General features: G+C 46.4%; 1 protein-coding gene across 1 annotated transcript in view; it reads right to left on the bottom strand.

Annotated features, from left to right (window-relative positions):
* Fry (FRY microtubule binding protein) overlaps positions 1-12930 on the bottom strand; it is a 398256-nt gene extending 385326 nt beyond the window's left edge. The window contains exon 1 of the mRNA XM_029533782.1: positions 12836-12930. The gene's annotated coding sequence lies outside the window, so the exon portion shown is untranslated. The remainder of the gene's footprint in view (positions 1-12835) is intronic.
* Positions 12931-14681: the final 1751 nt, after the last annotated feature.

Raw genomic sequence — 14681 nt, 5'->3', positions numbered from 1 at the left:
GGGGGAGGAGTAGGAGGAGGAGAAGGAGAAGGAGAAGGAGAAGGAGAAGGAGAAGGAGGAAGCAGCGTACCACCACCAGCTGGGTTGCAGTTCTTACATTTTGGAGTTCTCTGAGCCCTTAGTCAAGATACTGGACAGGGAGGGCATCCAGCTGGTATTGGCCACCACTCTGAACTGTTCGGGCCTGAGGCACTGTGCTGGTGTGAGGTGGGAGTGAGCTACAGGCGGGTCTCTTGTTCTGGCTGCTTCCTGACCTACAGTGTTGATCTCACAGCCCCAGCTGGAAGCTCAGAAGGCTGTGCCACCCCGACCATATTAAACACGTATATGATATTTCTTCAACACAGCTAGTATTCATTTGTGGACTGAAGGGCATAACGCAATGAAGAATGAAGTTCTTCATTTCAGTTTAAAAGACCAAGGAAAAGCACATTATTATAGCACATTTGTGTGTCGTTGGCCTCCCTGATAAATGCCCGGTTTAACAAACACCCGGGAGAAGCTAAAACATGAGGCAGGTGCTCACCCAGTTTGCAGTCACCAGTAAGTGGTGGTGAGCATCAGTACTGGAAAGCTTTTGAGGTTATTGATAGCTTATTTAAATAGGCTCATAACCACTTCTGCTGATGAAGCAGGCACTTACAAAGCCAACCTGCGGAAGCCATGTCGGTAGATAAGTGTTTTTCGGTACCTAAACCATAATGGCTGTGATGTAAGAGGGCAGTGACCCTTCTTTATGGCTTCCATCCAATTAGCAACAAAGAACCTTGCCTGGTGAATGGCTAATGACATCCTTTAAGGGAAAGATCTTTTACATTAGCTATGCAGTCTCAGGGGACCTTAACAGTTGTGACTGACACAGGAAACATGGTAAACATTGTTCTTGGAGAGGCATCCATGTCTTTGCTGAGAGGGAATAAAAGAAAAGTGCAGGATACGAAAATGTTCAGAGACAAGAGGCCGACAAGTAGAATTGGTGGTCTAGGCTTCACTTTGGGGGAGGGGTGGTGGAGAGAATCAGGAGACAGGGATGCCTGAAGGTGAGTGAATTCCTGGTTCCTCAGTTCAGGGTGCTCCGCCAAGGGGCAACTAAAAAAGCAAAGCTGTTTGTAGCTACAGAAGGATGACTCGCATTCATTTAAAAATGTGTGCAGCTGTATATTATATTGATGGTGTATACAGACATACATGTTACATTTATGTCTTTTGTTTTGATTTGTTTGTGGTTTTGGCAGGAGTTTTGGAGGCAAGGTGGAGACAGACTCAAATAAAACAGTCCTGGCCATCAAAAAAAACAAAAGAATACCAATTAGTTAGAACATGGCTTTCGAGCTATGATCTGCTTTTGGAGAAAGAGTACCAAAAGGAGAAACAGTATCAGAAGGAGTATGTGTATTTGTTCCCGGGCACCCTATCTAGTGAGAAGAAGCAGGGTGGAGTAACTCTCACCCGTCACACACTCAGCTGGCTCAGAGGGGCGTCAGTGAGGACACACAGCTTCTGTGTGTCTCTTTGGCAACCGAAGTTTGGCTACCCAGTTGTTCATTAGACTCTGAATCCAGGGAAAGTCAGTGGAGGAGAAGCTGGAAGCAGTCCATTTGTGAGCAGTTACCAAGACTGACGGAGTGTGTGTGTGTGTGTGTGTGTGTGTGTGTGTGTGTGTGTGATTTAGACGGCCATGCAGCTTGGGTAGCATCCGTGGGCTTCAATTACCTTTGGTAGCTTTGCTCCCAAGAGAAGGGAATCCTTGAGAGTCAGCTGCAGAAATGTTAATTATAAGATGGGGGTGGAGGTGGGGGAGGTTTCTTAATGGCACCGTTTTTATGGGCAGATGGACTTGGTTTAAAGAGGCAGTGAATGGGGCTGTGTGTCTCATGACATTCATCCATCACTGGATACTAGGCAGGAAAAGTCCATCAAAGCCACCAGGAACTCTGGGACCCCATGTAGTCCATACAAACAGTAGAAGGCTAATGGCTGGGGTAGAGGGAGCCCCCAGTGCAGAGGTCTCATTTACTCATTTTTAAATAATGTTTATTATTATTGTATCGTGTGTATGTGTGTGTTGGGGGGGCAGACCCTGAGTGGATGTATGTGCCCCCATGTTCAGGAGCCCACACAGGTCGGAAGAGGAGTTACAAAGGATTGTGAGCTACCGTGTGGGTGCTGGGTAATGAACCCAGGTCCTCTGGAAGAGAAGTAAAATATCTTTAACCACAGGGCCACCTCGTCAGCTCCAAGATGTGATTACTATAGCGTCTTAGACACACGAATGGCAGCCTGATTGCTTCCGTCTGCCCAAAATAATTTATGTAATTTTGCTGTTGTGGATAGATATCTGGGATATTTTTTTTCCTGGGAAAAATCAGCTTATAAGATAACATATTGAATGGTTCTATTTTTGTAAATACTACATGAAAACTTGGAAAAACTGTCTGGGAAGAAATAAAAATTCAAATATCAGTTATGTTTACGGGGTGGGGGGGTAGGTTTATGAGTAGTTTCTACTCTCTCCTGCTTTCTTACCTAAAGACTCAAATGGTTACTCACTGAGAGCACATTCCTTACATATGAGAATATTCTACAAGTGTTTTGGCACTGGCAGCTGGAGGGAAAGCTCTGTAGATAAAGCACTTGGTAGGTAAGAATGGAGACCAGAGTTTGGATCCTCTGAACCCACATTAAAACTGGATGGACGTTGTAGCCAGGTATTCTAGCCCTTGGAGAATGAGATCCCAGAGCAAGCTGGCGAGCTAAGTTATCTACATCAGCAAACTGTGAGCCCAGCTGAGAGATTCTGCCTCAATGAATAAATAAGGTAGAGAGTGACTGAGGAATGTTCCTGACTCCACCCTTGGGCTTCTACATGCAGGCGAATGCACACACACACACACACACACACACACACACACACACGTGAATGTGTGTGCACATACACATGCATGAACACATACATGCATGCATACCACACACATGTGCACACACATACATGAACTGTGCATACCTGTATGCACACCACATGCACATGCATGTGCACACGTGTACACATACATGCATGAACACATAAATGTATGTACAACATACACACAGACACACACAGGCATGAACACACATGCATGAAAACATACATGTATGCACCCACACACACACACACACATGGGGCACTGTGATGACCTCGCTGGCTCCAGTATATTTGCAAGAATGTTTAAGATCCGCTATCTACCTGGAGCTGTGGACTCTGTGGTTAGATACACTGTTTAGTCAGTGCTTAGATGCTGCAAGGTGCCTATGGTCTGAAGGAGAAAACAAATCTAGAATTTAAAAGCCAGCAAGTAAAGATGACAGCTCCTAATCTCGGCACACAAGCCTTGAATGGAAACATTCCTCTTGTTCTACTTTTGGGGGATTTAATTCTACGGCTGTATGAGCGGGGGAAGCCTCCTATGGGGGATACAGAACGTTCTGCTCCGTTTCATTTTAAAGTGCCTCGTTTCCCATCTGCCTCCCACATTCATCTGATTGTTTGTGTAGAGGATGTGGGTTTCTGTGGAAGTTGGACTTGAAGAGATTGGTAAGGGAGTCGTGTATGTGTGTGATGGTGAAGGGTGAGGCTGAGTCTTGTCCTGACATGGCTGGGCTGAATCTGAAAGAGGAAATGCCTAGAACATCCACAAGACCCTCACACAAGAGTGAGGCCCCCGAATCAGCAGTAGCAACAGAAGCATCTACACACTGGATACCCGATGCAAATGACCCTACAGACTTAGAACCAACCATCCAGGAAGAAACCCATAGCCCCCACATAATGGACAAGGATGCTCATGTGCAGGAGCCTAGTGCTGAAGTGACAGTTCTTAGGACATGCCAGGCTCTTGCTCCAAATCTATCATTGGCTGTCAGGGTGACTTTGGGCAGAGACCTAACCTGCTCACTCTTCAGCTCCCAGCAGCAGTAACTGGCTGTGCCACACAGGGGGATTAAATGATCTAAGCTGAAAATACAAAGCCCAATGCCAACCACACAGTGTGCAACAGACATCGATTGCTTCTCGTGCACGAAGGGACAGCTAGTCCAGATTTGTTTGAGTCACAGCCCTTTCTATGCCCCAAACATTCAATATCATCACTCTCCATATCCGCGGGGAAACCGGACCCTCAAGGATACCAAAATCCACGGAAGCGTAAGCCTCTTAAATAAAATAGTGTGGGTTGTACAGACTTACATGCCTTGCGCCATGTATAGCTAGAGATTTACTGTACCCAATATGATGTAAACACTAATAAATATCAGTAGCCGCTATACATAAGTGTTCAGGTATCAGTTTCTTAAACTGCAAGTCACAAAAGAGTTGACAACAGTGGAAAGGCTCCTGAACACACAAGGAGCAAGCCAGAGGTGAGGTGACAAGTTGGAGGTTGTTCTAGCAGCGTTAGTGTTGGTAGTGAGCACACAACACATGCCAGGGGGCAAAGCCTGAAATCTTGGCTCCGATTGCAGACCACACCACCTTGTCAACTGTTGTGTTCTTCCTGTAATGCAAAGCCTCTTTGTTTGCCTTGAAATATAATGGTTTAATTATAGAAATCCGAGACTTAATATTTCCCTACCATTATTCCCCCACCAGCAGCTATTCCGTCAGTGCGTCTTTGGACGGTGCCCTTGGAATGACTGAGTTTAAAAACTGTTGCTTGTGCTGACAACTTGAATTTCATACAAGAAAGAAATCCTTAAAGAATTTTGGTTCAGGATTAAAAATAGAATTTCCAACCATTTTTGAAAATGGCTGTAAACACACGTCTACCATTTTATAATACCGGGTTATTTATAGAAGCAGTATTGTCAGTATTGATCGGTCAAAATATTGACCAACTCTGAGAAACACTGAGGCTGTGTGATGCCCTGGAGTATTTAATATTTTGTCATAATTTCTTTGTGTCAAAACAAACAAGCAGCTCCATCTCATTAGTATGCAAATTTGCTGTAGTCTTCAATAAACAGCAAAATTATGCATACAGCAAAGAGCTGTTTTAAAATAAATTTATCTATTAGCAGCAAATGCTTGATTTTCATACCTATTTCCTATTTCACCTACCTAATGTGGTGCTTTGAGTAAGAATGGCTCCCATTAGGCTCATAAATTTGAATACTTAGATGCCAGGCAGTGGCACTATTAAGAGGTGTGACCTTTCTGGAGTAAGTATGACCTTGTTGGAAGAAGTGTGTGTGCATGTGTGCATGTGTGAGCACACATGTATATGGGGTGAGGTTTTAAAGGCCCATGCTAGGCCCAGGCATGCACTCTCTGCCTGCCTGTCTGCCTGTCTCTGTCTCTCTGTCTTTCTCTCTGTCTCTGTTTCTCTCTGTGTCCTGTCTGTCTGTCTGTCTGTCTGTCTGCCTCTGCCCTCCCCTCCTCGCTCTCTCAGCCTGCACATCAGCTCTCAGCTCCAGTGGCATGCATGCATGTCACCGTGTTCCCTGCCACGATGATGGACCAGACCTCAGAAACCACAAACAAGACCTCAGTTGCTTTGTAAGAGTTGTCTGGGCCATGGCTGTCTGTTCACTGCAATAGAACGGTCACTAAGACATCTGTGTATCCAGGATCAAGTAAACGTTTCTTGGCTGACCAGAGGTTACAAGTGGAAAACACTTTCAAAATATTCACAAAGGGAGGGGTCATCTGCTCGATTCACAGACAACCTTCCAGGGACTGCAACCCCCAGGAAAAATGGCTCTGCCTCAGCAACCAATCAACTGCCAGATCTCCATGCTAGAATTCTGAGAGCCTTGATCATCTTCTGCAGGTCTTGCACAGCAACCGCCACAGCTTCGAGCCGAGGTTCATCAGTTTCTTTTTTTTTTTTTCTTTTTTTTTTTTTTTTTTTTTTTTTTTTTTTTTTTTTTTTTTTTTTTTTTTTTGTTTTTTGAGACAGTGTTTCTCTGTGTAGCCCTGTCTGTCCTGGAACTCACTTTGTAGACCAGGCTGGCCTCGAACTCAGAAATTCTCCTGCCTCTGCCTCCCAAGTGCTGGGATTAAAGGCATGCGCCACCACGCCCCAGCTGGTTCATCAGTCAGTTTCTAATCGACTTATGTGGTATGTCCTTTTCATTAAGGTGGCTCACCCAAGGGGAGCTTTATTATGCAATACAGGCTTTCTGGCTTTCTCAGGATCAACACTGCATACCTGCCTACCGTGGCCATTAAGGACCTAGTGCAGCATGGCTGGGCCATCTGGCACGGTGACTCAGACATAATTAATGTTTACTGGATAAGTACATCCATCAGATACTGAGGTAGGCGTTCCTGCTCCTTTTATAGAACATTCTATGTATCTATGGGACTAATTCATTAGTTTACCATCAAAATACTTCCTGCCCCGCCTCCATGTATTAACTACAAGTTTTAGTCTCTGTATCTTGATATTCTGACATCTCAGGGTCTCCTTCTGGGAGAACGTGGGTATATAAAATAAAAACATCTTGCTTAATGACAATCATTTCTGTTTCTTATTACACCAGATTAAACCAGGTATCCAGAACATCTTCCACACTCTGCAATTGGTTTTCTGTCATCCCAAACTCTGTACCCAGCAAGCATGTATTAAACTTTTTTTTCTTGTAATTTCCATTACTTTGCCTTATGTTAACAATACTTAACAAAAAGCAATTATGTTTAAGTTTTGTCGGTGTATATAGCTAAAAATTTTCAATTAAAATTATTTCCTACTAGATAAAAGACCCAGCCTTGGTCTGCCATCACAGTGCTACAATTGAACTGCAGCACCTCTAGCCAGGCATGTTCCGTGGTAACCTTCTGCCCACACTATGTAGTCTCCTCTCAGCGGTAGCCTGGATGTAGCTTAGAACCCCACAAGTGAGCTGTGTGTTCAGACCCCACTGTCACTGTGAAGGAAGCAGGTGTATCTTTGCAGAATCAACCGTGACAAACACAGACTGGGGTTCTCTGGGAGATGTGCATTCGTTACAGGTCCCTGGGACTGCGTTTCCTGTTGACATAACTAACTGTCCATCTTCCTGTTGATGTAATTGTCCGCCTTCCCTCAATTGGTCTAGAAGTGCATTCTGTTTGAGCAGGCAGGAGTGAGGAGGCTGAGCCACGGACAGATGAGGTGAGGGTCTACACCGTGCTACAAGGCTTCCTTCTCTTTCCTTCCTTCTCTTTCCTTCTGCTCCATGCCTTCATCCCTTTCTTTTCTACCTTCCTTCTCTCTTTTCCTTCCTCCTTTTTCTCTGCAACATGTCAAACTCTATACATAGCCCTTTCTGGCATTAAAACACAAGGTAGGCGCAGGTTCTCAGTGTTGTACATCCAGGGAAGGCCGCAGCTCTGACTCCTGCTTCAGTGGCCAAACTGGAGAAAGGAGACGTTTTCCTGTTCATTACACAACACGCTGACTGCATAAGAAGAAAACACTGAGCAGTGAGTTTAGGTCGTATAAAAGGGCCCGGATATGAAACATAAATTCCTTCCATGAGAAATAATAAAAGCTCTCAAATTTAATCTACCATTAACTAGTTTTATAACACCATCAAATATTTTTAAAGAGGGTCTCTGTAGATCAGAGGGAGGATTGACTGCTGATGTGCACTTGGCATTCTTAAAGACATCAAAATTTGAAGACACCTTGAAGTGTTTTCATGCCTTCTGTGGAGGGTCTTCAAACTCATTCTAGACATGATTATTGTGTGTCACTGTCCCAAGTGGTTGCCATCTCCTGCAGAACCGGACACAGATGGTCTGTGCCTTCCCAGAGCCTACGGTCCAATAAGCAGACCAGCATAAGCCATTGCTGTTTTATCCACATCTAAACAGCCACAAGAGCAGTGTGTTTTAAGACCGATGATCTATTGACATTGGCGGCAATTTGACAACAGTGGGGGCACGCGCAGGTCATTAGCTGAGCCACAGCAGCCCATTTCCTTCTCACTTTTACAGAGTTGCGTGTCATGGGAGTCCATCCTCTGGGGATAACATGCCAGGGCTATCTTGAAATGAGAGCATCTGTTATTATCCAGAGTAGACCAGCACAAGATTGAGCCCACGAGCATTCCCTTGCGGAGGGTAGGGTCTGCACCATGGCAACATGAGACCCACCCCTCATAAGCAGATAGCTGCTGGGGGTGGATAGTCCTTTTCCGGGAAGGAGACACCTGCAAGTTGTTACACTCCTGCAAGTGACCCCAGTTGAACTCAATGGTTCATCCAAGCTAGGCTTGGACTGAATGGCTTCCTGGGTTTGCCTTCAGTGCCCTATCTGGGCTGAGCAACCATTTGTTCACATTCCCTCCCCCCCCCCAAAGTTAATGCAACAATGTATCATTTAAGTTGTTTTTAACAAAGATCACACATCACTTGACACTGCAAGAAGTATCTTAGGTCCCGCACCAAGGCAGGAGAGAGAGCTGTAGGGTATAAAGAGCAGATTACTAAAGAAAATGTTTCTCTTTGGTGGACATCTCCATAGTGTTTTGCAATGCAAGGCACAAATGCTTCACCAGACAGAAGAAAGACACTCACTGACGAAGCCACAGTCCAGTCTGTTGCTGGGTTCATGCATACACATAGTCTTTCCATCACTGGCCAGGGAAAGCTGAGAAGAGGGAACCTCACCTCCCTTCAGGAATAGCCTTTGCCACAGTGGCCTGTGGGCATGTCTGTGGGGGCATTTTCTCCATGGCTAATTGGTACAGAGGAGCCCACCCACTGCGGAAAGTACCAATCCTGTGCTTGTGGAGCTGGGTTTTGTAAGAAAGCTGGCTGAGCAGGAGGCAGAGGCAACAAGCCAGCACGCAATATTCTGTGTAGTCTTTGCTTCAGTTCCTGCCTCCAGATATGCTCCTAGGCTTCCCCCAATTACAGAGCATAACCTGTGTCCTAGTTTGGTTTCTGTTGCTCAGATAACTAAACATCATAACTAAAAGCAACTTGGGGAGAATAGGCCTTGTTTACACTCCATCATCAGGCGCTCAAGGCTGGAACCTGGCAGCAGGAACTAATGCAGAGAGCTGCAGAAGAATGCCTCTTATTGGCTTGCTCTCCATAGATGCTTTCCTCTGATCACTCCAGGGCCTGCCTGAGGGCAGCACCGCAGACAACGAGCTGGGTCCTCCCACATCAATCAGCATCAATCATTAATGGAGAAAATGCCCCCACAGATGTGCCCAAGGGCCAATCTGATAGAGACACTTTCTCAATTGCCATTTCCCTCTTTCCAGCTGACTCTAGCTTGGGTCTAGTTGACAAAAACTAGCACACCTAATAAGCCAAATAAACTGTTTCTTTTTTTCTTTTTTTTTTNTTTTTTTTTNTTTTTTTGGTTTTTCAAGACAGGGTTTCTCTGTGTAGCCCTGACTGTCCTGGAACTCACTCTGTAGACCAGGCTGGCCTCAAACTCAGAAATCCGCCTGCCTCTGCCTCCCGAGTGCTGGGATTAAAGGCGTGCGCCACCACGCCCAGCTCAAACTGTTTCTTTCTTAAGTTACTGTTAGTCAGAATGTTCTATCACAGCGATAGGAAAGCAAGCTAGAGTACCAGGGAAGGGTACTCCAAACCATAGTGAACTGGTGTGACTATACACACAGTGTTTAAAGTGACATGCCCTAAAACTGTCCAGATTCTCAATTTCCCTTATGACATAAAAAACAAAACAAAACAAAACAACCCGTATCTTCCAGCTGAGACATTTTAGAGTCAGACTTAAAAAAGCAAGATGGATCATTGTTTCGTGATAAGTGTTAGAAACACAGTGAAACACTTGGTTTGGATGGTTGTAAGTTCATGGTATCTTTGCACGTGATGCTTTTGTGATGTTTAGGAAACTGGAAAATGTCACTAATTCCACATAGTGTCCCAGATCACTGCCCTTTAAAGAAGTGCAGAGACCCTTAGTCCAAACATGTGTTTGGTTAACCTTCCATTCTGGGGCAAGAACACCACAACAACCAAATGTCAGGTTCTACTTTCCCTGGCATTTGGCGCTGTAGTTTAGAAGCAAAGAGATGGGGGAAAACGGAGCTAGCTGCCTCAGACACGCAAACCTTACTGCCATTGGAGAGGACGGGGTGAAACCATTACACAGGAGGCTTTATTTGAAACTCCAAAGTATACACACAGACTCCGAGACTGTAATACCCACTTAGGGTAATAGCAGCCAAATGCCAAGAATAGGGATTTATTTTCAGGGAGCAGGTCAAAGCCCCAAATGTATTTGTTTCCTTTTTAGCTTAGCGCTGTGAAATCATCCTGAACCAAAGAGAGTTGAGAACCATACCAAGCAAACACACACACACAAACACACACACCATTGGGAAAAGAAAATCCATAGCAATGGCTGTAAATTATAACAGAATTAATTTTCTTAGGGACAGCTTCAAAACTTACTGGGTCACAATTGCAATATGACTTTTCATGCTGTCCAGTCAAAGGACAAGTTCCTCGGTCAGATATCAAGTTAGAAACAGGTGTGCTACCACATCCATCAGTAGGCCACCAGGTCACCACAGCAATGAGGCATTTCCCACTGTGAAGAAGGCTTGCTTCCCATCCCTAGAACATTGATTTCACTCCTTTTGGTCAGTACTAAGGAATTTGGGGGATTCTCCGGATTAATCTCTTTCCCCTGAGATTCATTTTAGTCTTCCCTTTTAAGTAGGCCAGCCTCTGTCAGGAATTCTCTGACAGTTGGGATGGTAGGACACGTGAGTCACTGTGAACACTGCAGGGAATGTGTTGTTGCCAATCAGCAAGGTGTGCTCCTGTGCAGAGCTAAAATAACTCAGATGACAGAGAGAGTAGATTACTCCTTAAGCACCAAGTGGGGGATGTGGGAGCTTGAAAGGGCCAGGGCTTCAGAGATCTAGACATCCAAAGTCAGACCTATGGGATGGAGCACTTGAGGTTGCCCCACCATACACAGGGCACACAGTGGCCCGGAGAGAAGAAATCTTCTATGGATAAGTCTGACATATCAGGTCACAAGATGACATACATTTCAACTCCCTATTGTGTTACAGCAGCGCAACTCTGAAACACCTGGAGATGCCACAGAATGGTGTCAGGGAGCCAAGCGGACTCAGGTTCAAACCCTACCTTAATCACTCAGTTCCCGTGTGGTCTTTAAGAAGTTACCTAAAATAAAGTCAAGTCAGCTTGATATGGTGACTTGTGCTTGTAATTCCAACCCTTGGGGGTGGGGTGGGGGAGGAGGCAGGGAGACCACAGGGAGTTCAAGGGCCATCAAAACTATGCGGGAAGTCAGACAACTCAGGAAAGGCAATGGTGCTACATTGGAATGATAATAAAAAGTCTAAATCTCACCTAGAGAGTTCCCGACACAGAGTCAATGCCGCACACTAAGGAAATTTTCTTAAATGAGTTTTTGTAAGACATAATATGGTGTGTGTGTGTGTGTGTGTGTGTAGGTAAATTATAAAGACCTGAACAATATGTCCCTGGATAAGGAGACTGAAAAGTTGTTTTACAGTATGAAGGTGTGATGATAGGAAGAGTCTAAATGTGAAAATCTATGTGTGATCAGGAAAGTATTAGAATTGGATAGAATTCAAAAAATTTGTTAAAATCTGCCAATTGTGAAATTAAGCAGTAGCTCGATGTTACTACTGCTACCAAGATCTCTTATCGTAGACCGATTTCTACATTCTTGGCTTAGCCAGGGTTTTTTTTTTTTTTAAGTTTTTTTTTAACACATCTATTTATTTTTATTTTATGCGTATGGACGTTTTTTGCCTACAAATGTATGTACCACGTACATGCAGTACTTGCGAAGGTAAGAAGAGGGCGTTGGATCTCCTGGAACGGGAGCTACAGATGTTTGTGAGCTCTGTGTGCTGGGAATCAAACCCAGGTCTTCACCAAGCCCGTGGTGTTCTTAACCACGGAGCCATTTCTCCATCTCTCTTAACCAGCATGGGGTTGAGTGTAATTGTAATAATTAGTCTACATTTTAGAAAGTCTTGTAAATAGTGCTTGCTCATCCAATCAATCCGCCTTACTTTGATAGCTGAAACTTTTGGCTATGTTGTACATTCTTTTCCCCTTTCACATTCTGAGAAGTGGGTCAAAACTTCACCAATTCTCCCATCCCCTCTTACCCCACTTCACAGCATCTGCCCCAGTATTGAAGGCAAGCTAATACGAACCACAAAGCAATAAGATATTAAACTCGATACACGTAGCTGGCCCGTTGTGCGCAGTGTATCTGAGATCTTTGGTTAGAAGGTAAGGTAGGCTTAAAAATGTGAAGGCTTTAAAGCACGGCTCTTGATGGACTGACTATTCTACAGTACATTACTAGTTAAACCAGGTTTATCCTGGGCACTGTGGCCAAGCAAAAGCCACCAAGTTGAGGTGTAGATACGACTGCAGAAAGCCTCCTTCCCCTGGGAGAGTCCCACAGAGTAATTTCCTCTTGCAGCGTTCCAAGTGCACAGGGCTGGCTGCTCCTGTGGGAAAGTGCACGGGTCCGCTGCGCTCCAGTTCAGCGCATAGTGTAGGTGTGCAGGGCAGTGTACAACGGGTCCCTCCATGGCCTCGGGGACCAGGGATCCATCAAACTCTCCGCGCCTAACTTTGTCCCGGAACAAACCCTCTTTGAAAACACAGCAGGGTTGGAGGAGCACGTAGCGTGGGGATGCCATCAGCTGCTGCCGAGACGGTCCTCCTCCCCCCACCTCTTCCCGGGAGGGAAGCGACCCGACGGCGCGGCCCCGCCCAGCCCCACCCACCGGCTCCACAAAGCCACTGCCCAGGCGCGCGGGTCTCCCGGGGCGAAGGAGGGGTGAGCAGAGCTGGTACCTTAGGAAGAGGGCGCGATGCCAGAGCCCGGGGACACCCGCAGCATCGCACCGCTGCCGCCAGCTGCTTCACCCTGGGTCGCCGAATTGCGCCCTCCCCGGTGCCCGCGCCGCGCCGCGCTCCGCCGCTGCGCCCGCTCGGCTGCCGGGCGACCGCCACTGTCAAGTGCAGCCCCGCCCCCGGCGCTGGCCCCAGCCGCTCGCTCATTGGCTGCGGGAGTGTCTGGTTCCGCCCCTCGGGGCAGGCCCTCTCCAGGGGCGCGCTAGAGGGTGGGGACCCAAGCTGGGCGAGGCTTCCTGTGGGCACCCGGAGCTTCTGCTTTGCCAACCCAGAAATAGACAGCTCCAAAGAAAGGCGAAAGAGGAAGCGTCTTCTTCAGAGCAGAACGGCGGGACGGGTTCCCTAGGGTGGAATATTGAAATCATAGCTAGAGGGCTGGGGGTTGGGTGGTTTGTTGGCTTGCTTTAAAAACCAACGAACAAACTTGAAATTGCTCTCACACACCTCAACTTCATCATATGGAGAAGCTAAATCAATTTCAATAACCTGCCCGGCCAAGGTCACTGAGCTGCTAGTACGCAGACTCAAAACTGTTTGAGTTTTAGACTTAGACTCACGGAGAGATTGTTCTAATGTACGGTGTATGTACTGTCTAACAAGCACTTAATTGAAGCTCCTCAGCGATCAGGTAAATCAGAGGTTGCAGGGGTGGGTGGAGCGGCACGGGACTGAGAGTGTTTGCTAGAGAATAGGCTTCATTGGGGGAGATGCGAGCTCAGTGCACTTTTTGCGGTAGTGCTGGACACCTGACTCTCGACTGTGTTATAAGCCCCTGGACGGTGCATTTTTAAGTCGTGAACTTTATGATAGGTGAGTTATCTCGCATAAAAACAGTAATAAAGTGTATTGCGTAGTTAGCGTTCAATAAACACCATGTGGGTCCATAGAGCATGCAACAACTTGGTCCATCATGAGCAGAAATCAGGATCTGTTGGCATTCACCCAAGCATCAGTAACGCACGGCCATCTTCACCAACCGACCTCAACAGGACAAAGATTCAAATGTGTTCCCCTCTTCAGAGTGCCCAGTCCCGGGGGTGGGGGTGTCCTTCATGAAAGGTGACAGTTACTGTAAGGAAGCTGAGTGCTAGAGAACCAAAAGCTAAAGAAAGGCGTTGGGTCCCGTCATGACGGGCCTGGAATACCCTCATTGTTAAGCAGTGACTGTAGCCAAGCATGAGGGCAACTGAGGGAACCCCAGCAGAACAGCCAATTGGGCAGAGCAGAGATGGCCCGGAGCTCAGCTCAATACAGGTAGCATATGAAGGAGTACATTCGGGGTTCCTTCTCGGTTTCCCTAGCCCTGTGCAGTAGGTGATGTTGGTAATAGGCCTCATCTAAACCTATTTCATCACCTATATCAGATCAAAGGAAGCACTCGCCAACCTGGGTTCCCAACCTTCTGGAAAATATCAGCTTAGGATTCTGAACTGGAGCAGAGTGGACAGATCTCAAGGCCTTAACTTCTGCTTGCTGGGGCTGGAGGCCTGTGTCTCCTGACCACCTGTCCCTGCTCTCCACTTTGTCATCCTACCGAGTCGTGAAGCTTCCTCAGATACGTAATGCACTCGAGCTGAGGAAGCATTCAGTGTAATGACCTGGGTTCAGTTCCCAGCACCCACGTGGCTGCTCACAACCATCTGTGACTCCAGGTCCAGGGGATATGGCGCCCTCTTCTGGTCTCTTCAGGCATTTCATGCATGTGGTTCACAGACATTCTGGCATGAAATAAGGTGCGTGCCCACATCAACTCTCTTTGCTTCTGCATCTCCTTTCATCCCTCGTG

This window comes from Mus pahari, chromosome 23 (genome assembly GCF_900095145.1).
Source record: "Mus pahari chromosome 23, PAHARI_EIJ_v1.1, whole genome shotgun sequence".
Lineage (NCBI taxonomy): Eukaryota > Metazoa > Chordata > Mammalia > Rodentia > Muridae > Mus > Mus pahari.
Note: the sequence above shows the minus strand (reverse complement) of the source record. Positions and strands in the feature narration are given on the sequence as shown.